Source organism: Dama dama, chromosome 7, assembly GCF_033118175.1.
Source record: "Dama dama isolate Ldn47 chromosome 7, ASM3311817v1, whole genome shotgun sequence".
Taxonomy (NCBI): Eukaryota; Metazoa; Chordata; class Mammalia; order Artiodactyla; family Cervidae; genus Dama; species Dama dama.
The window spans coordinates 42425885-42448878 of record NC_083687.1 but is presented as its reverse complement, the minus strand read 5'-3'; the positions used below and the strand labels follow the sequence as shown (position 1 = coordinate 42448878).

The 22994-nt window shown below is 42.0% G+C and overlaps 1 protein-coding gene across 13 annotated transcripts in view; it reads right to left on the bottom strand.

Moving 5' to 3' along the window:
- The window catches only part of ATXN1 (ataxin 1), a 405775-nt gene that overhangs the window by 236411 nt on the left and 146370 nt on the right, over nt 1–22994 (bottom strand). For all 13 annotated transcript variants that reach the window (XM_061147568.1, XM_061147571.1, XM_061147564.1 and 10 more), the window contains one exon: nt 9864–9992. The gene's annotated coding sequence lies outside the window, so the exon portion shown is untranslated. The remainder of the gene's footprint in view (nt 1–9863; nt 9993–22994) is intronic.

Here is a 22994-nt window from a genome sequence, read left to right as displayed (position 1 = left end):
TCCACACATGTACATGAGTGCAATATACAAATACACTCATATGCATACAGACTGGCCCCTATGGTAATATTCACTCATAAATAGAGCTCGTTCCACACCCCCAACTTGCATGGGAATACACACAAACAGCATCTAATCCAGTTGATTTCCTTTCATTAACTTTTGTAGCAGATTAAGATAAAATGCTTTAAAAGAGCCAAGTAGACACTTCATGGAGTCTGTGATTAAGAGACACAGAAGCTAATGAGACAGATGGGCTGCTGCATAAAGGGAATTTCAGCATGCCAGCCCACAGTGTGGAGAAATTTACTGTGCTTCACCTTTTCCATGGCAAAGTCTTCATCACTTATCACCCTACTTATTTAGCTCTTGTCTGTCTCACAGACCCCCTCCTAGTTCTGCCCAAACCTTCTGAGATGCTGCTGCTGCTGCTGCTGCTAAGTCACTTCAGCCGTGTCCGACTCTGTGCGACCCCATAGACGGCAGCCCAGCAGGCTCTGCCATCCCTGGCATTCTCCAGGCAAGAACACTGGAGTGGGTTGCCATTTCCTTCTCCAATGCATAAAAGTGAAAAGTGAAAGTGAAGTCGCTCAGTCGTGTCCGACTCTTAGCGACCCCATGGACTGCAGCCTACCAGGCTCCTCTGTCCATGGGATTTTCCTGAGATGAGGATTATTAAATAAAACAAGACAACATTCTTTTTTTTTTTTTTTAGTCTGTTATTCAAAGTTTACTCAGAAGCAATATTTACTATAAAATCATGTGGTTTCTAGCTCAACAGAAAGTGGACAACTCTGTTAACAGAGCTAGCTGGAAAATTTTTAGAAAAATACCGTAAACATAGAATTTCTGGGCCAGAAAAATGAGGAGTCGAAAAAAAAATTCACGTATATTTTTAAATTATTCACAATAGATTTTTCCTCCAAGTGGTTGGTCCTCTAAGTTATTCTTGCACACACAGGGGATTACTCTATCAGCTTCTCCATAATAATGCCACATATTTACAAAATAACATATGCAGAGGGCCTTACAACTCACCATACAGTTTTTAAGCATTCCCACACTTGATCACAGCATACCCGTTAGGTATAATTATCTCTGTTTCATAGATTAAAAAAAAATCTCAGATTTTTATGTGCTTCTAAATGAAACTGCATACTTTAAAATTTTCCCTATATATATATATATATATATATATATATATATATTTTAAAAGTTCTCTCTTCTCTGCCCTGGTTCCTTTAGTATCTGCTTCCTTTATTCCCTGGAATCTCCCTCTCGAGAGATCTGATGTCCTATGAACTGATGATCTGATTATTTCTACGTTGACAATTCTATCCTCTGGACTTTAAAAAAATTGTTTTGTGCACACTGTTGAATATTTTTCAATTTTTTCAATTTTACTACGACTTCCATGATCTTATTCTAATATTTATCACAATGGTAACTTGCACCCCTAGAAAAATCTGGAGAAGTTGCCGTTTTTATCCAACTGCATTCATCGGCCAGGCCCATTTCTTGAATCTTCTTCCCAGTCACTGTTACTGCAAAGATCTTTGAATTAAACATAAGGGTTGTCCTTTCTTTTTTGGAGGTGGTGGGGGCTGTCCTTTCTGATCTGCAAGATCATTTTGCCTGAGCCATTTAAAAGGTGCTTTAATATAACAACTGTTCAGCATGGTACATTCTGGTGTCATAAATACTGCACCATGATATTATCCTATGCAGGGGGCAAAAGGAGGAGGTGGCTCTAAAAGACAGATCTATTTAAGTGCCAACACAGCCTAATAATTAGACCACTGGGAACAGAGAGAGAAAAATCACAAGATTATAGCCCACTGGCCTAGCAGACAAGCCCCCTCTCCGGCGGGTGTAGGAGATTATTGAGTGTGGCCACCATTGAGCTTCTGGACCTGAAGTCCTTTCTAACCCACAGAGATAATCCACCTTCGGGGCATCCCATCCTCCCTTCCTGTTGCCCAACTCCGCTTTCCTGGCTCTTTTAATTGGATTATTTTGGAATCTGCTATTTCTGTCTCCCTCCTTTCCCCAAACTGTCATATAAGTGCTGCAGCTCGACTGTTACACAGCTGCCAAATTTCACTCCAGAGATGGCTGTATTTCAGTGGCAAGCGAAGTGCTCGTCTTATGCCATCTGAATACCCGTTTAAGAGGTTCGGCATCTGGAGGGGGTTGCCTTGATGCAGGGAAGCAGTGATTTGTTTGGCTTTATTTTGTATCATCATTGCCACACTGGAGGAGCAGGTCATTCTTTAGCTCCACCTGAACATGAAGGAGGAAAAAAACCAGAAAACACTCAATACACACACAACAAACACACAGCAAGAACAGAAATGGTGACTGGGGCTTTTCACAGGTTCTTTTCTAAGGGGACTTCAAAGCCTTCAAACATCAAGGGTGTCAGCTGACGATCTTTTTCAGAAGTGGAAGACGCCTCAGAGAGTAGCCCACTCACGAAACAGATATTTCATAGAAAACTTGGAGACACAAAGTGAGTACTTTGTTCAAAGCTCCCCTGATCCCCAGACCCAGGGCGTTCCACTCGAACTTGAGTTCAGCCATAGATGCACTCAGAGGCTCACATCTCTGCCAGGGGAACCAAACGTGCCCCCAGCTTATAAAGCATATGGTATCAGCACTCAGTTGCTTGTTTTGTTCGGTTATATTTATTTATTTTAGCTACTCAAGAAAAATCTCTACCAGAAAAAAAAAAAAAAAAAAAGCAACCAAGAGTGTGAAATAGCACAGAGAAACAACAGAGGAGAATTAGCAGTAGCAGATGCTTTAACCAGGCACCAGGACAGAAAATGTTCTAAAAGTTTATATGCATATATAATCCTCACAGTGACCTGTTGTCCTCACTTTAAAGAAAAGAAAAAGTACTCCCAAAGAGAAAACAGGAGGGAGAGTAAATTGCCAAGTCCTAGAAACAACCTTCCCAAATTTTATTCAGACAGTAAAAATCTAAAAGAATATCACTGATATAATTCTCATTTAATCTAAAGAGATAATCATAATCCTTCTTGATTCTGCTTGGCCTCTAGAGGCATGAGTCTTCCGTTTCTTGCTAACTGAAGAAAGTACATTATTTCCCAAAATGTCTGTATACTGTATATTTCTAAATCTTATCATGATAATGGCTCTTTTAACAATCAATGAACAATCAATGACTTGGTATTTGAACCTTGGTGAAATGAAGGCACTAATGAGTTTTGAGGGGGTCCTGAGTTAGCGGGGGAAGGGGTCTAAATGATTTTCATGTTCCCTTCCATCTCTAAGGGCTTCCCTTGTGACTCAGCTGGTAAAGAATCCTCCTGCAATGTGGGAGACCTGGGTTCGATCCCTGGGTTGGGAAGATCCCCTGGAGAAGGGAAAGGCTACCCACTCCAGCATTCTGGCCTGGAGAATTCCATGGACTGCACAGCCCATGGGGTCGCAAAGAGTTGGACACAACTGAACGACTTTCACTTTCATCTTTCACTTTTCACCTCTACATACTCTAACACCAAAGGCTATAGTAGGTAATAGTCTAGAATTTAGAAAACATATTTAAAAGCTTCATCTCATTTGATAAACTCTAAGAAGAAAAAAGACAGTAATTCGAAAAGTACCACTGAATACTGACACTTTGATATTTTTACGTTTAGTCATCACTCACACTTTGGATAGTACAGTTTGCCAACACTGAGAGCAGTGTTAGTGTATTAGAAGGGAAGAAATTTCTGCAGCATTCTACTTTAGCATCCCAACATGGAAAGCAAAAAAAAAAAAAAAAGGTAGGCTTTGGTATCAAACATTTTCTCCTGTGTTTCACTGTCATATGACAAAATATTCTACCTCATTTCAGGAAAGGTAAAAGACCTATGTGAATGCTTGCACACTGACACAGTAAATTATATTATTTATGAGACTCTTGAAAGAATAAAATGCTTTATACAGAAGTCTGGTAAATTATTTTAGATACTCGAATACACTCCAAAATAGTTTTGAAAAGCTATGCCTACATATAAAACACTATGTACCCTGGAGTCTTTGTCTCTACGTTTTCATTTTGCCATGAAAAATATCATTAAGTGTCTCAAAGTAATTTTTCGTTGTTTAGTTGCTAAGTTGTGTCCAACTCTTTGTGACCCCATGGACTGTAGCCTCTCTGGCTCCTCTGTCCATGGAATTTCCCAGGTAAGAATACTGGAGTGGGTTCCTTCTCCAGGGGATCTTCTCAATCCAGAGATCAAACTGGCATCTCCTGCACTGACAGGAAGATTCTTTACCACTGAGCCCTGGGGAAAGGCTGTCTCAAAATAATACCTTTCCCCAAACTGGCTATGAGTTATGGAGACTACCTTCAAATGGAAGAAACTAGTATAGAGAAAGGAAGAACATATTTATTCTAAAAGATAATGTAGGAGAAGATATCTATTTTAAAGATTTAATAAATATCCATAGGGTTTTCTTAACCATGGAAATGAGCATTGCAAATCCCAGGGTGTGTGTTGGGGGGTCTGGGTGGGTTGGGTTAGGGAATGGGATGGACAACTAAACTAAATGAACTGGGCTTGTCAAAGAAAGCAAAAGTATTTGAGTCATATATATGATAGAAGTTTGAGCACCAGAATAAGGTGACTAGGAAGGAAGAATACAGAGAAAAAGGGTCCCTCCACGATAGTAAATCCAAAGCCAAAAATGTAGCCTTTACCAAACCCCTGTTGAAGGTCAAAGGAGGTAAAATAAATCTCTGAGTGGATTTTATTATTTAAGAGACCACTAAAAGCATCCAGGAATGGAGGGAGGAAGGTAAGAAGAACCACAATCCCACAAACAAGCTGAGGGGAAGGGTATCGAAAAATCAAAGAGGCCAAGAGGTGACAACTGGAGACTCTTTGGATCCAGAACTTAAACCTGTGTAAAGTTAACTAAAATTAATGGCTCTTGCCCACAGAAGGGAAAATTAATTATATCATCTGTCTCCCTCTCTAAGGATGGTGAATAAGGTAGGAACAGGGAAATAATTAGTCAAAGTTAGAGTAAGGTCAATGTGTTCTGGGGATAATGCCACCTCAGTTCTTCCTTTGAGTGGCAGTTGAAAAAAAGACAATACTACCCTGCACTGTGAGCCATCCACTCTTCTATCTAAGTGTTTATATAGTCATAGAGTAAAATGTACCCATTTCACCATTTGTTAAAATACAGATTATTGACAGTGTGCACTACTTCTAAAGCAATGACAATCCTAAACAGTGTGTTGAAAAGGAGAGACATTACTCTGCAGACAAGGGTCCTTATAATCAAGGCTATGGTCTTCCCAGTGGTCACTCACAGTTGTAAGAGCTGGACTGTAAAGAAGGCAGAAACACATCAAAGAACTTGATGCCTTCGAACTGTGGTGCTAGAGAAGACTCCTGAAAGTCCCTTGGACAGCAAGGAGCCCAAACCAATCAATTTTAAGGGAGATAAACCCTGAATATTCACTGGAAGGACTGATGCTGAAGCTTCAGTATTTTGGTCACCTGACATGAACAGATGACTCATTGGAAAAGTCCCTGATGCTGGAGAAGATTGAGGGCAGAAGGAGAAGAGGGCATAGAGGATGAGATGGGTGGAAGGCATCACTGATGTAATGAACATGAACTTGGGCAAACTTTAGGAGATGGTGATGGACAGGGAGGCCTGGTGTGCTGCAGTCCATGGGGCTGCAAAGAGTCGGACACGACTGGGTGACTAAACAACAACAACTGCTTCTGTTACCTACACTGAGAGACTTTTTTGCCAACAAAAGTCCATCTCATCAAAGCAATGGTTTTTCCAGTAGTAATGTACAGATGTGAGAATTGGACCATAAAGAAAGCTGAGCGCTGAAGAATTGATGCTTTTGAACTGCGGTGTTGGAAAAGACTCTTGAGAGTCCCTTGGACTGCAAGGAGATCCAACCAGTCCATCCTAAAGGAAATCAGTCCTGAATATTCACTGGAAGGACTGATGCTGGAGCTTCAATATTTGGCCACCTGAGAGGAAGAACTGACTCATTTGAAAAAACCCTGATGCTGGGAAAGATTGAAGGCAGGAGGAGAAGGGGACGACAGAAGATGAGATGGTTGGATGGCATCACCGACTCAATGGACATGAGTTTGAGTAAACTCCGTGAGTTGGTGATGGACAGGGAAGCCTTGTGTGCTGCAGTCTACGGGGTCACAAAGAGTCAGACACAACTGAACAACTGAAGTGAACTGAAACTGAGAGATCAATGGCCGCAAGATTTTTACAGATCCTGACAACTGGGCATCCAGCCAAGTTTGACACTTGTCTTCTCTCTGCATTTCCCAATCTGGTCCTGCCGTCAATAGTCACAGCCTCACTGCTGGTCCCTATCCTCTGGCTCTTTTTGCCTCTGCCTTCAAGATCAACAGGTCTTTCTCCACTGGTTTCTTCAGTCTCTCATTTCAGATGCACTATAAACCTTTTCTTTTTTCAATTTTTTAATTTGTTTCAAAGTTAAACCCAAGACACAGCGACGTCATAAGAAATCCATTAAGAAACATTTTTCTAGGTTGAACACCTGTTGCCCCAACAGAGTGTGCACCTGTTAATTACTTTCAGTTTACAACCACTGTTGCCTCACCACTATACCAACATCACCTAAACTGTATGTGTGGTATTCCCAATATTCTCAGTTATACCCTAACTTCACTAACTGCAGAAGGTTTTCTGGCACAACCTGTCACTTGAATTCTTTGGCTACTTTTGAAGATGAAGTTCAAAGAACTCTTAAATGATTTTCCTTTGGAAGAAGTTATTTCACTGGTATTAGCAACTAGCAACTGGTCCAAGCCTCCTTTTGAAGGGTCCAGATCATCTCCCCTCTTAACCCAAACCAGGTTCAGATCAACAGTATCTCCCTTAGATATGTAAGCTCCATCAGGGCAGGCCCTGTGCCCACATTCTTCCATTCCATATCTCCAGTGCTTAGAACTCTACTAGTACCCGGGTGGGCATGCATGCGTGTGCTGTCATTCAGCCATGTCCAACTCTTTGCAGCCTCATGGACTGTAGCCTGCCAGGCTCCTCTGCACATGGAGACTTCCAGGCAGGAATACTGGAGTGGGGTGCCATATCCTCCTCCAGGGGATCTTCCCAACCCAGGGATGGAGCCCACTTCTCTTGCATCTCCTGCATTGGCAAGCGGGTTCTTTCCCACTAACACCGCTTACCCAGTAGCCCGCAAAGAGGTATTTGAATGAATACATGAGGGATGAATGACTAAATGAGACCAGGATTGAAAGACATCATCTCAAATTTCTTTCAGTTCAAAACTTGCACTCTCGCTCTGCACTGGCGAAGTCTGAAGGCATCCCCAGAGGCCCTATGGGACTCTGTGCATTGAGTTTTCAACAATGATTTGGCCTGGCCTTGCAGGGAAGTGTCTCACATGACTGCAAAAACGGTTTGGTTATGGAGGCAACCCAAGCTGCTGTGAAACGTGGTTAAATATTCCCACTCTTCTGTCTCCCTAGAGAAATTCATCTGTAAGCCCCTAATAATCAACGTGTCTGTGTTTCTGCACATCAGCCAGCAAGGCACAGCAAGAGCATCCTTTCTTCCTCTCTGTCTGAGTCCCTGTTGCTTCTGTAATTGGGGAGGAATTGAATGCTGTCCAAATACCAAACCTCCCATATGGCAGCTTTACCACGTCCTTGCTGCCGAGATGCATGGCCGTGCTACCTCCGCTCGCTGGAGTCTGGCAGAACACAATGCTCTCCTTCCCCGACCTATATTTGCTGACACATTTGTTGTACCCTCTCCCTTTATGAACTTATTAATTTTGTTGGGATAACATATGTACGTGCATAAATACAAGTTTCGTTTTCTTAGGCGTCCTCATAATCATTTGGAGGAGAATAATTTATGGCCCACTAAAGAGGAGTTCTTAAGCTAAACTGTCTTAATTAGGAATTCAGATGTTCCTCTCTTTACTGAAAAATACAGAGCTGTGCAAATGAGACTGGAAACCTGGGCCAAAACAAATGTACATACACAGGACTTGCGGAGTCTCCGGTGAAAAGCATTAGCTTTCCTGAAGCCAGACCAGTCGCTGTGGGTTTATCTCCTTAATGCCAAATCTCGTTCTGCCTCTTTTTCCCTTCTACGTTTCAGCCTTGTGCTGTGGCTCAGGGGCTGAGGGACTCGCGCCTCCACAGTTTTCTCGTATGCACTTATGAAGAATAAAGTATATATTTCCTAAGAAGTATACATTTCCTAAGACCTTCTTCCTTCCTAAGAAGGTCTCTGATTCTACCTTCTCTTGCATTTTTTTTTTTTTTTAAGTGAAAGGAAGCTTATTTAATACCACTGAGGGAATAAGATGAGCCTAGCACTGCAGCTTGCATATGTGGAGCTGAATGGCTGGGGATTCGGTGCAGCTCCAAGAGGCCAGAAAGCCGGCCTGACCCAAGGTCCTCGCTGTATCTCAGGAGCAAGGCAGCCCAGGGAGTGGGAGCGGGTTCGAGGCCCTGCTCCCACACAAGGGCTGCTCCAGGGACCCACTGGCCAGGTGTCGTAGCAGTTCTGAGACTTCAGAGCTTTGTGGGAAATGGCAGTCTGACGTGAAGACTTCAGTCAGCCAGTTTCTCCAGAACTAGGATTACTCCATGAATTCTAATTAAGACCATCCGGAAATATACTATACCCTTTCTGCATCCCAGAGGAGGATGAAACAAGAGAGGAAGAAGGAAAAAAACCAATTTTACAGGAATGGGATTACACTACGGTTACTCTCATACTTTGGTTTTTTTTTTTTTTTTACTTTGATCATGACCATTTTCTCATAGCATTACTCTTTTGGAATTACTCAAATGATTTCATGCTTCTTGATTTAGTCTTATTTCTCAAATGTCAACTGTTCGTTAAGTTTCAAACATGTTACTATCTACAGAGGAACGATCCTTCAAAATGGGATGATTTACAAATAATGCACTGCCCCACGCCCACCCCACCCAAAATAACCCAACAAGCGGAAAGATACCGGTTCTCATAATCAACTGGCAAATATTCCTCCTTTTTTCAAAATTCTGGGCACTAGCAAAATTTTATGGAAGTAGGTCTCTCCTACACTGCACCTCTGGAAATATAAACTGGTATGACTTTATTGGAAAGTAATTTGGCAACAAGTGTCAAGAGTCTTAAAACTTGAAAATGCTTAAATTCAGAAATTAACTGCTAAGGAACTATCCCAAGGAAACCATCAATAATGGCAACTAACGTAAAGCCATAAGAACATTCTTGGTAGCATAAAGGCAAAAAAAAAAAAAAAAGAGAGAGAGAAATAAATGTCCCACTAGAGGGGATCAATTAAATTACTTTAGGATACGTATTCAATGGTATACTATATAACCACTAAAATCATACTATAGATAAATAACTTGCTATGAAAAGATGTGCATCTCTGCACTGTGAAAAGGATCAAAAAGATTATATAACAGCATATATTGCATTGCTCCCTTAGACCATCTGATAGGACATGGTCTCTGCAGTTGAATTTATAAACACAATTGCCAGTTATCCCGTTTCTTATTAATGGCTTGTCATCATCCTAGTCGATGATCTCAAAACAAGTAGAAGTTAAGTTCTTTCCCATAAAAAAACAAGAGTTCCATTTTTATAAAGAGATGGGAAGAATACAGAGGTGGAAAACACATGAATCTACAGATGTATGTTTATATTTTGCATGTGTGTGTGTGTGAGTGTGTGAGTGTGCACCGGAATAGGTATGTAAACATCCCCACGACTACCTTGGATCTTTTACAATTAAATGAGAGCTATTTTTGGTTAAAGATGTCAGAGATATTTACCTGTACCATATGCTTTCATCACAACGGAGAATTCTAAGCAGTCAGTTCCTTCCCATCAGATCTTCTCAGACAGAATTTGCTTGAGCAGAAGGGGAGGCAGTAGAGAAAGTCAATGTGAAAAGCCTAGACCTGTAATTATAAAAACAACATTCCCACTGAGTTAGGCCGTTTTCTGCGGTCTTCATTCACATGAGCTAAATTCTCAGAAAAGAGAAACGTATTTGCATAATCTCTCTCGCCCTCTCTCTCTCACACACACACACATCCCACAGTTCTTAATTCAGAATGCCAAAAGCTCAGCAAGCAGACCCATGGCAGGTCCTCATCTCTGAGGTTGAGAGGGTTCTGCTGAGGGATTGCTTCCCACCGCATCTCCTGACCTTAGGAACAACGCCGTCAAAACACTCTTCCTTCCCCTCCTTCTCTGCCTATTGATCTCAAAACTTCAGAGAAATGAGAAACAATTCTTCTGCAGAAAATGTCATAAACATTACTGAATCTGATGCTCTCCGAGATTTTTTTTCTAACCACAGAGGTAAGCAAGTTCAATACATGTATTTACATAGCAGCCTGACTTTCACTTTTGAAACTCAACAGTGCCTCTCTGTTGATGACTCAGGTGAAGCCTGGAACCAGTGATCGTCAAAGTCATCATGGACATTTATTGAACACTGACTATATTCCTGGCATGCCACTTCACCACACCCTGTGAAGTAGTGAAAAATCGTTATTACCTGTTATTGACAAGAAAACAGGGCGTTTGTATGGCTAACAGATGTGAAAGGCAGTATTTTAAGCCACCATTTTTCACACAAACCACGCTCATAATTTCAGTGCTATAGATTTCTCCAAAACTGATCTGACTATCAACACTCTTACTATAAACACGTCAAGCATTAATTCAACATCATCTTATTTTTCCCCAGAGTTGATATGTCACCTAAGTTTTAGCATTACTAACTCTTTTTGGATTGGATTGTCCTTTGATTTTAGTTTCCAAGCAAAATCGAAATCAACATGTTCCTATTTCCATCAGGAGTAAATTCATAGTTATTTCAATAAATTTAAAATGTCAATCAATCCCTAATCCAGATGCCAAAACATTAAGGAAAAACCTAAACTCTTAAGTCCTACCCAAATGACTAGATGACTAAATTTGATTAGAAAGAAGGCAGATAATAAAATCAAGAGCCATATGTGAATTCCTCATTTAAAATATGGAAGTAAAGACAGGAATTTCTGTACATTATGCCTATGGAATAAAAATAAAACATTTAAACATTTTAACCTATGTACAAATTCTACCTACTATAGGTCTTACAATGACTGTGCACAAAATAGAGATGAGCGTATCAAGAAACCAACACAGTTATTCACGGGTCACATATTAATTTCCCTTTCGTACCTATGAACATGTGCAGTTACTTGCTTGTGCTATTCTGGTTATGCCCCTGGGCCTTTGCACATGCCCCGCCCTCTGACGATCATACCTTTTCCCTCTTGCCAACTAGAAAATGCCTACTCATTCTTCAAGGCCAACCTCCAATCTCAATCCCTTTTGATGACTTCTTCGTTCTTCCCTGACGTCTTCTGGAGATCCAAGCAGAGCGGATTCTGCCTTCTCCTGTGTTTCCTTAGCAATGGTACCAGAGGAACCTTAACATCTTCCTTTTTCAAACTATACCCCATATCCAACCATCCAGTCATTGAATCTGCCACCCTCCCCTTCTCCCCTGACCACCACCTCTGCTCCAGGCTGCCCACCATCACGATTCATCTGGCCTCCCAAGTGGTCTCCTTGCTCCCACCCCACCACCCTACAGCCCATCCTCAGAGCCTGCCTAAAGCATGGCAATGGCTTTCCACTGAGCTTGGATTCGGACCATGGCCCCCAGGGCCCAAGGTGGTCCAGCCCTTGCATCATTTTCTAGCCTGCATGCAGCTTTCCTGGCTTACTTTTAATTCCTGGGAAGTACCTTGCTCTCCTAGACCTCAGGGTCTTTGCGCATGTCCTCTTCCTTGCTGAGATGTCCCCTCAAATCACACATATTCTTCACCAAATAACCGTGTACTCTTCCCTCCTTTGGCTCAGTCCTTTTCTCCTCAGGGGTGCCTTTCCTCACCTCCTCAGCCAGCTCCCTACCCCCTTGTTATTGCTTAGTTGCTAAGTCATCCTGACTCTTTGAGACCCCAGGCACTGTAGCACACCAGGCTCCTCTATCCTCCACTATCTCCCAGAATTTGCTCAGATTTATGTCCATTGAGTCGGTGACGCCATCTAACCATCTTATCCACTGCCACCCCCTTCTCCTTTTGCCTTCAATCTTTCCCAGGATCAGGGATCAGTACCAGTAGCCCTTACTACATACTTTACAGAATCACTCTCTCTTTGGTTATACTGATCACATTTGTCATTTTACTTTTTAAATTTTTAATTAATTTTAAATTAATTTAATTTAAATTAATTTAATTAATTTTTACTAATTTAGTAAGTTGTTAAATTCATTGATGAATGGTTGTTTCCCTCACCAATTAGTAAGTTCCAGGAAGGCACAACTGTATAAGTTCTTGCCCATGCTTTTATCCTATTTCAACACAATGCTGCGTACAATACAGGCATTTACTAAAAATTTGCTGAATCCTCTGATCTCCACTGTCTCCCAGAGTTTGCTCAAATTCATGCCCAATAATACCTTGTACCTACTCCTGTTAAAGCAATTATCATATTTTCTTGTACTTGTGTCTTAAGCAAGTTCATCACTCCCAGGACACTGTTGAGTTTCTTAAAGGCAAGAGGTGGGGGGTCGGTACTGCCTCGTTCCACTCTCCCCATGAGTTTAGCACAGCAGCCTGGCACATAGACATTCAATAAATGAGTATCTGTTGAATGAACAAAAGAAAATGTGTGTGTGTGTGTGTGTTCAGTCATGTCTGACTCTTTGCAACCCTATGGACTATAGCCTGCCAGGTTCCTCCGTCCATGAGATTCTCCGAGCAAGAATACTGGAGTAGGTTGCCACGCCCTCCTCCAGAGGATCGTCCCGACCCAGTCTCTTATGTCTTCTGGATTGGCAGGCAGGTTCTTTACTACTAGGGCCACCTGGAAGCTCCATATATATATACATATATATATGCATATATATATGTATATATATATATATGAAATATGTGTGAAGCTGCAGACTTGCATATTTTAAATAAAAACACTATTGATATAGTATATTTAAATTATTATTATATGTTGTGATGCATAATGGTTACAAATTCATCTGTAAAATGGGCATTAAAACACTCACATAGTAGTTGGGAAAAAATATGTGTAAGTAAAAATTATATATGTATATATATATAAAATATGTGCAAAGCTCCAGAGTTATACGTTTAAAATATTATCATACATTTTATATATACAGAGAGAGAAGGAAATGGCAACTCACTCCAGTAATCTTGCTTGGAAAATCCCATTGACAGAGGAACCTGGCAGGCTACATTCCATAGAGTCAGACAGGACTGAAGTGACTAAGCAGCAGCTGCATATATTACATATATATAAGTAAAATATTTGGCACTGAGTTCAGAATACTGGAAGCACTTTATGGACATTATCATTAGGGCAACCAAGTTGAATTTACAATTCATGCTTCAAATTTAACGGTTTTACTCGCTAACATTTTTCCCTATTAAACCATTAATTAGCATTAGCATCTCCATAAGGCCACAGAGAGATTATCAGAGGGGCCCTCAGTAAACTAAGGCTAAAGGAGAGTTTTATTGTCTGCAGCTGAAGGGCCAGTATTGTTTCAGTAATCTGCAATGTATGTGTAGAAGTATAGACACTCCAACAGAAAAGAAGTATGTCTGTCCAAAAAAGTTATCTATAAAATCTAAATGACAGAAACAACAAATATTATCATTCAAGTACTATAAATATTTAGCTGAAATAATTAGAAACACTTACTGTGAATTATTTCTTTTGCTAAAAAAAACAAGAAAGTGATACATATTCATCTATTTATTTTAATTACTAAACAGACTTTATAAATATTATGTATTTCTCTAATGAATACACCATAAATGTTCATGCTATTCTGGTTTAGAATTGCTAAAATTTAACAGATTATGCAAAGAAGGGAAAAGAAGCAAGAAAATTTTGCAACTGTTTTCTTTGAGGGGGAAAAATAACATAAGAATGAACTGTTTACAAATGCTACCAGTACACAGTGGAGCAGAATGTACTGGTAATAGTTTACTCTACAAAACAAACTTATAATTTAGTCTTATATTGCTCTTTCTGTTGCATACTGGCTGAATTTAAATAATAAATACTATCTTATATATACTGTGTGCTACTGAAATATAAAGTACTATCATTGTATTTTGAGATTTCTATTCTCAATTCATTTTTATCTCCATGATAAATAATAAAACTCAAAGCAAGTCAGATTTCTAATTGGGGCTTACCCATCTTCTGAGAAGTAATAGAGTTACAGACGGGAAATGTCATAAAAAGGCTAACTTCCTTTTTTATTGAAATACAGTGGATTTACAATGTTGTGTTAGTTTCAGATGTACAACAAAGTGATTCATTTACACACATACATAAACATATCTTTTTCAGATTCTTTTCCATCATTATTACACAGTAATGAATATAGTTCCCATTGCTCTACAGTAGATCTTTATTACCTATTTTATATATAGGAGTATGTATCTGTTAACCCGAAACTCTAATCTATGCAAATTTATCTAAACACTAAACTACCTACATTTACTTAAATGCTAAGTTCTAATTGTTTTACCAGGAAGATTTTAAACTGAGTTATAATTCTACTCATTGGCTACAACTATCAACCAGTTTAATATGATGCAAATCTAGTGTACTTTGCCACATAATTAAGATGAAAAGGTAGGACAGACAAATTTAGCAAAAAAGAAAAAAAGTCTTAAATCTACTTAGATAATTTTTCTCTGAATTTCTGAATAATTTCATTATTGTGACACTTGTGTTAGTGTCAAAATCTAGAGAAATCTTAGGAATTTACAAGACAAAATTTCTTTTTACTTATGCTGGTCCTTTAATTGGGAATGCCCTTCTTATTCATTCAAATGTTAACTCTTCCTTTAATATTCAGCTCAGATGTCACCTCCTTGGTGACACGCTTCCACATATACTGGATTTGTCCTATCATGTAATGAATGATCTGTGTCCCTCTCTAGACTCTGAGATGCTTAGAGTCACTGATCAGGTCTCGAATTTTTCATAACAACCTGCACAGTCCTCTGCATATAAAAATTCTCAGAAAAGACTGGTTTGATGTGTCAGTGAACACACACATCCCGATACTCTTAAGACTATGGTGAAAATGTCCCTAAATTGTGATCTGAAGTTAGAGGTTAAAGTAAAAAGAAAAAAATTCACTTTCAGTGAAATGAAACTCTTAAGCATTTTCACTTCCAGATGCATCAGCATGACATAAAAGATGTTGGAACTATTTTAGAAAATAGACATTCTGCACATTTTCCCGTCTGAGAATCAGTCTGAAAAATACCAAGCTACACAGGGGGCCTCTGGGTGTTCTCAGGACAAACGTTCAGCTGGGTATTGATTTCACACACTCGTTTAATGGAAATCCAGAGGAAGACTCAACATCCACCACGCTGGCACATCACACACTACTCTCTGCAACCGCTGGAGAATAAGGTGGGGGCGGGGGGTGGGGTGGGGACAGAGAGGTTCTCTGGAGACGTTTGTCCTCCCTTCCCAAGACCAGCCAGCACTTCGGCAATGATGCATCCGAGCAAGAGAGAACTTAGGCGCTCAGAGAAGCGCCACACCCAGCCTGATGGACATTTTCCACTTTCACGGTCATTCTTTTTCCCGCGTGGATCAATTTCTCACATATCCCCTTTTAATTTTTCAAGACTGAGCCTTTGCAAATATCTGCCTGGCTGCAATACCTAAGACATCATCATACACATGCCAAGTCCCACCTCACTCAAGGCTAGTTCTGCTGAGAAAAGCACAGTGGGCAGCAAAAGAACAAGTTCCTCCTAACAAGGATCCAAGCTGATCGTCCACATTCAGAACCATTTGTCACCATTGGGACAACAACTAAGGATTTTCCAGGAGGTCAGGCCAAGCCTCCCTTATTGGTTTCTTGTTTCTCCATGGCCCAAGATTTTCTAGGCATTACGCAGGAAGAGGAGCAGAAGGCTTCTGTCAGCCTCATCTTACATCCTCAGCCAGCCAAAATGACCCCAGGGATTTCCCCGTCGGACCACATCTTTTAAGCACCCTGTGTGATGTCAAAACACTGTGGATGATGAAAATGGACTATGATATGAAATGGGTAAAATATGGGAGCAACAGAGAGATTTCTGACTTACGCTATCACCTTAAAAATTTTGTATTTTACAAAGGTCATAATGTACAACAGGATGACCGAAGTTCACACTAGTGTATGATATAGATGAAACTTGAGGGTAAATCCTCAGAGTTCTCATCACTAGGTTAAAAAAATTTTTTTTTCTCTTTTTCTTTTTTTGTGTCTATATGAGACGATGATTGTTAACTAAACACCGTGGTAATCATTCCATGATACACGTACAGTCAAACCATTATGCTATACACCCTAAACATACATACTGCTGAAAGTCAACTATATCTCAAAAAGCCGGAAAATAATGTTTAATCCCCACTATCTTTTGTATTATGCAAACTGTGGAGCCCACATGGTTAGGGAACTGGATCCCACATGCTGCAACTAAAGATCTCGCATACCACAAAGAAGATGGAAGATCCTGAGTACATCAACTAAGACCAGCAAAGTCAGAAAAATAATTTTTACTTTCTTTTTTTTTTGGCTTGACAATGTTGTGTCAGTTTCTGCCATATGTCAGTATGAATCAGCCACAGGTATGCCTATGTCCCCTCCCTCCAGAGCCTCCCTCCCATCTCCCATCCCATTCCAACCCTCTAGGTTGTCACAGTGCACCAGTCTGAACTCCCTGAGTGATACAGCAAATTCCTATTAGCTATCTATTTCACGTACGGTTAACGTATGTTTCCATCTCACTCGCTCCATTCGTCCCACCCTGTCCTTCCCTCACTGTGTCCCCAAGTCTGATCTCTAGGTCTACGTCTCCACGGCTGCCCTGCAAATAGGTTCATTGGTACCGTCGTTCTAGATTTCATATATATGTGTTAATATACGATACTCGTTTTTCTCTTTCTGACTTACTTCACTCTGTATGACAAGCTCTAGATTCATCCACCCATTAGAACTGGCTCAAATACATTTCTTTGTATGGCTGAGTAATATTCCACTGTATACATATATGTGCCACAGCTTCTTTACTCATTCATCTCTTAATGGATGTCTAGGTTGCTTCCATGTCCTGGCTATTGTAAATAGTGCTGCACTGAATATTGGGGTGCATGTGTATTTTTCAATTATGGTTTCCTCAGGGTATAAGCCCCGTAGTGGGACTGTTGGGTCATATGATAATTTTGGGTTTCCCTGGTGGCTCAGAATATAAAGAATCCACCTGCGATGCAGGAGACCGGGGTTTGATCCCTGAGTTGGGAAGATCCCCCAGAGAAGGGAATGGCTACTCACTCCAGTATTCTTGCCTAGAGAATTCCAAGGACAGAGGAGCCTGTCAGGCTACAGTTCATGGGGTCACAAAGAGTCAGACACGATTGAGCGACTAACACTTTCCCTTTCACTTCAGGGTAGCTTTATTTATAGCTTTTTAAGGAACCTCCATAGTGCTCTCCACAGTAGCGGTATCAATTTACATTCCCTCCAACAATGCAAGAGGGCTCCCTTTTCTCCACACCCTCTCCAGCATTTATTGTTTGTAGATTTTTTGATGATGGCCATTTCTGACCAGTGTGAGGTGATACCTCATTGTACTTTTGATTTGCATGTCTCTAATAATGAGCGATGCTGAGCATCTTTTCATGTGTTTATTAGCCATCTGTATGTTTTCTATGGAGAAATGTCTGTTTAGGTCTTTTGCCCACTTTTTGATTGGGTTGTTTATTTTTCTGGTATTGAGCTGCATGAGCTGCTTGTATACTTTGGAGAAAAGACAGCCCTCAGAATGGGAGAAAATAATAGCAAGTGAAACAACTGACAAAATAAATATTTTTTTAAATAGCCATTAAAACCTCATGAGCTTTTATGTTAGAATAGCAATTTATTTTTTTTTAATCCCTGTAATTAGGTTTTGCTAGACTTAGGCTTAGAGGAAAAGGCTTCCTCCCTCTCCCAAAGACCAAGGTCAAAGCTGGAACCTACTGAACTCCAAGTCTGAGGTCCAGATCATCCAGTTCTAATCTTTCCCCCACATGTATCTACAGACCTGCTGGGTCTGAGGGTAGACTTAGCAAACAGAGGGCAAGAGGAGGGGCAAAGAGTACAATGAACAGAACCTCATCCTGGTACAACGGCAATAATGGCGGCACACCACTGCAGCAGACCCGAAAGTTAACTAGAAGGGAACTAGTCTACCTTCTTTGAGTAACAGGAACAGAGGCCAGGGCCATGGTCAGTGAAACCCAGCCAGCTTCAGCCAGTATTGTTGCCAACTGTTTCAAGTTTCTTCCCCATGGCCTTTTACTACTGGCAGTAACCACTCTCTGAACTTTAAATCATCTTGACCATGTTTTCACATCCCTTCTACATTCTGGTCTCTTCCTTACTGGTTAACCCCAACAAGGGCTTCCCAGGTGGTGCTAATGGTAGAGAACCGCCTGCCAATGCAGGAGACTTAAGAGAGGCAGGTTCGATCCCTGGGTTGGGAAGATGCCCTGGAAGAGGACATGGCAACCCACTCCAGTATTCTTGCCTGGAGAATCCCATGGACGGGGGAACCTGATGGGCTACAGTCCATAGGGTCACAAAGAGTCGGACACAACTGAAGTGACTTAACATACATGCACACAACCCCAACAAGCAGGGATGTGTAGGAAAAGCAGACGGTGAGGGAAGGAGGAGGAACTGCACGCCTTCACCTACGCCAGTGGCCCCCAAATTTTCTGGCAACAGAGATCGGTTCCACGCAAGAAAATTTTCCACAGACTGGGGTGTAGGGGGGATGGTTTCTGGATGGCTCAAGTGCGTTACATTTATTGTACACTTTATTTCCATTATGATGAGATCATCTCCACCTCAGATCATCAGGCATTAGATCCCAGAGGTCGGGGACTCCTCACCTATACAATGAGTGTCTCTGAATGTCTAGATGTGATTAAAAGTCAAACAAACAAGTTAATGGTAGTAGTGCCCAAGCCACCTATTTGAGAATTTTTGTTGTCTATCGGTGAGGTCTTCTGCTTCTTACTAGGTTCTTACACAGTTTAAATTAAGCAGGGCCAAGGGGCCTTACATTAATCACACTAGTGATGCTGCCTCTTTTTAGGTCAGAGAGCTGGAACCTAGCCAGGCAGTGTTAAGAGAACAGTCTTTCCTTCTTGGTCAAGAAAACTCTCCCATTGATTTTCTACTAAGAACATGGTACTGGATGCCCACAAACAGGATGGGGGAAAAAATGTGTCTGTAACCACAGGTGAAATTCCAGATTATGAGACAGCTCTCCAGATCTGCAAAAATACTAAAATCATCACATTTTACAGGATCCCTTTGTTACACTGCTATGTAAAAATCCTATTAAAACATCATCATTTGCCACAACGACAGAAAGCTTTTATTTCAAATGACTTTGTATTCTGATGTTATGATAAAAGTGCGTCTGGCTTTCTATTCAACGGCTAGATCATCTTTTCAGGAAAATTCCTGTACTTCAGTTGTAAGTGCTTAATGAGGGACTAATTAGTGCTCCCCCCTCCATCCCTTTAAGCTCCGATGGGAAATGAGGTCATGCCCAAAGTGCCAGGTGGAGATGCCATCAACTACTATAGCAGCACAAAGGGCAGCCCTTTCCCGAGGCAAACAGGTGTGAGGTCAGGTCCCCCGCAAGGGCTCTGTTCTCCACTAGCAGGCACAGAGTACAAAGAAAGCTAAGTATTTATTATTAGATCTTGCGAGGGCACTGTTACAGTGCTGGACCACGGTCCATTGATCTTAGCTCCTCCTCTCCTTCACTTACTGCCACGTGACCCCTTCCCGCTCCCTGGCTGGCTATCCCCTGGGCCCAGACGCACACCTCCAGGGAGCAGGGCAGAAGGCGGGACTGTGGGCTGCTGTTCCAACCTGCATCCCTCCTCCTTCCCATCTGCATACCAGCATCCTCCCCGAGCCTCTCAGCTCTAAGACACCATCCCGAGGCGGCTCTGTGGCAGCCTGCCAGTGGTTTGAGCTCCTACTCCCTTCTACAAGAGGCATGGTGAGCAAATTAGAGGTTATAAGCACCTCCGGAGGAAGGAGGAAAATTCCTTCGGGCTTTGTAAGGGAACTTCGTCAGCGGTGTCTCCAAGGTGGAAGACGGATGTGTTCACCCACGCCCCTGAGCCCTGCCGACATGGGTGGACCGCCCCCTTTTGTTGGTTACAATCAAGGGAGTAGGGCAGGAAAATGTTTTCTTTGAGAAGAATGTCTTTCATGTTCAAGGTCACTGTGGACCCAGATAAGCCACATAAATCTATTTTCAAAGTAAGGTACAGCATATTCCTAAATGGCGGTGTTACCAAATTCATCCTGAAAGAGATGATGTTGGTTCAGTAGCTAAGTCATAACCGACTCCTTGCATCCCCCTGGACTGCAGCACACCAGGCTCCCCATGTTTTGCCATCTCCCCGAGTTTGCTCAAACTCATATCCATTGAGTCGGTGATACCATTCAACCATCTCATCCTCTGTGGCCCTCTTCTCCTTTTGCCTTCAGTCTTTCCCAGCATCAGAGAGAGATGGCTGGGAGTAAAATATTCAGCTCCCAACATGGGTTAGAGTTTTATTAGAAAACCAGGAGAGCCCACATCCTGGTCAACGGGCAGCAAGTGAAGCTGGTGAGTTCTACGCTCTGCTGGAAATGGCACCAGCGGGCAGTCTAGGATTAAGTAAAAGCAGCAGTAAAGAACGATGCTTTGATGCCTGTTACATAGCTGGTCACACCCTGCAGGAGCTGGTTGTCACTGGGGTGTGGCTTTAAGATGACAGCCTCCCCAAAACTCAAGGATACCTAAAATTCCATCATTGGAGTCTTTCCTTTGGTTTAAAGATCCCCTCCCTCTCTCTCTTCAAATTTCAGGATAATATGCTGTCTTGGAAGTAGACTATCCAGATATCCAAAAAAAGAAACACACACACACAAACTGGTGTGTTTTGAGTTAAAGCTGAGTATTAAATCCTAGCTTTCCCACTTTCCAGCTCTGTAACTTTGGGGAAGTTACTTATTGGCTTGACTCTCAAGTTTGTCAGCTGTGAAATGAGACAAACACCTGTCTCAGAAGGTTGGTGCAGAGATGAAGTTCCATTAAAAGTACATAAAAGTCCGTGGCTCAGACCACACACATAGCAGACATTCAGACATTAGTTTTCCTCTGCTTTTTTTTTTTTTTTTAACACAGCAGGTCATAGGGGAACAACTAAGGACAACATGAGGACACTAGCTTCCCGATGTGGAAATAACGAGGAGGTCAGCAAAGATGGAGAAGGAGGTGGAAGGAGAAAGAGACACCTAGGACCCAGGACAGGACCTGTTTCACAAACGTGCTGGAGTCAGCTCTGCTCAGGGCATGTGGTGGCTGCAGACTGATATTCGTTTGCAACGTAGACTGGCTGACAAGACTGTGAACCTAGAAATGGGCCTTCGCCAAAAGCCACACCTAGCCCCTCCCAAGGCTGTCCATTGCTTGGTGTCCAGCTGGGGAGATGAAGTATCAGGGTACATATGAACATCTGTCCTTTAGGGTCACCTGCAAGGGTGTAGATTAGGTGAAGCCATGAGCAGGTGGCAGGCAGGCAAGACAGTAGAAGAGATTAAATGTAGCTTCCGACTTGCTGAAGCCCAATGATGTCAATCAGACCGCACTGACCCACAGGCCAGATCACTGAGGCTAGAGACTTTCCTGCCAACTTACTGAGGACAGGACAGGCCCCACACCAAGGTATACCTCCAGAGATGGTTCTCTTTTCCCAGACATCAGTACCTCCACACTTAGGGATCACCCCTTACTCACCCTGCAGAGCCAGCCACCCTTGACTTCCAAGGCATGAGCCAAGCCGTCTCACCAATCTCTCAGGTGCATGGACCAAACCAAGGGCTAAAAATGGCAGGCGGTGAGGGGCTCTAGAGCAGGCTGATGCTGAAATATATTTTTAGGCTAAGAAGACTTTAGAAATGCAAAAGGCCACTATGGGACTTCCCTGGTGGTCCAGAGGTTAAGAATCCACCTGCCAATGCAGGGGACACGGGTTGGATCCCTGGTCCGGGAAGATACCACATCAGTTCAGTTCAGTCGTTCAGTCGTGTCCGACTCTTTGTAACCCCATGGACTGCAGTACACCAGGTTTCCCTATCCATCACTAGCTCCCAGAGCTTACTCAAACTCATGTCCATCGAGTCGGTGATGCCATCCAACCATCTCATCCTCTGTTATCCCCTTCTCCTCTGCCTTCAATCTGTCCCCGCATCAGGGTCTTTTCCAAAGAGTCAGTTCCTTGCGTCAGGTGGCCAAAGTATTGGAGTTTCAGCTTCAGCACCAGTCCTTCCAATGAATATTCAGGACTGATTTCCCTTAGGATGGACTGGGTGGATCTCCTTGCACACGTGCCGCTGGGCAACCAAGCCCATGCGCCGCAAGTACTGAGCCCGTGCTCCCAAGCCTGTGCTCCACAACAAAAGAAGCCACCGCAGTGAGTAGCCTGAGCACTGCAGCTAGAGAGGAGACCCTGCTCTCCACAGCTAGAGAAAGCCTGCACGCAGCAATGAAGACCCAGAGCAGTTAAAAATAATTTTCTTTTAACAAAAACACAAAAGGCCACTATGCAGAACATAAACTTTCCCCAAATTTCCTTCTATAATTGCTGCCCATAAAAATAAGCTTAACCTGTACAAGTAGGAAGGAAAGAGGGATTTTTAATAATAAACAGAAATAGCTAATACACGTAACAGGGACATTATTTAGAAACATTAATAGGTCAGGGTACCAGCCCTTCTGTTTCCC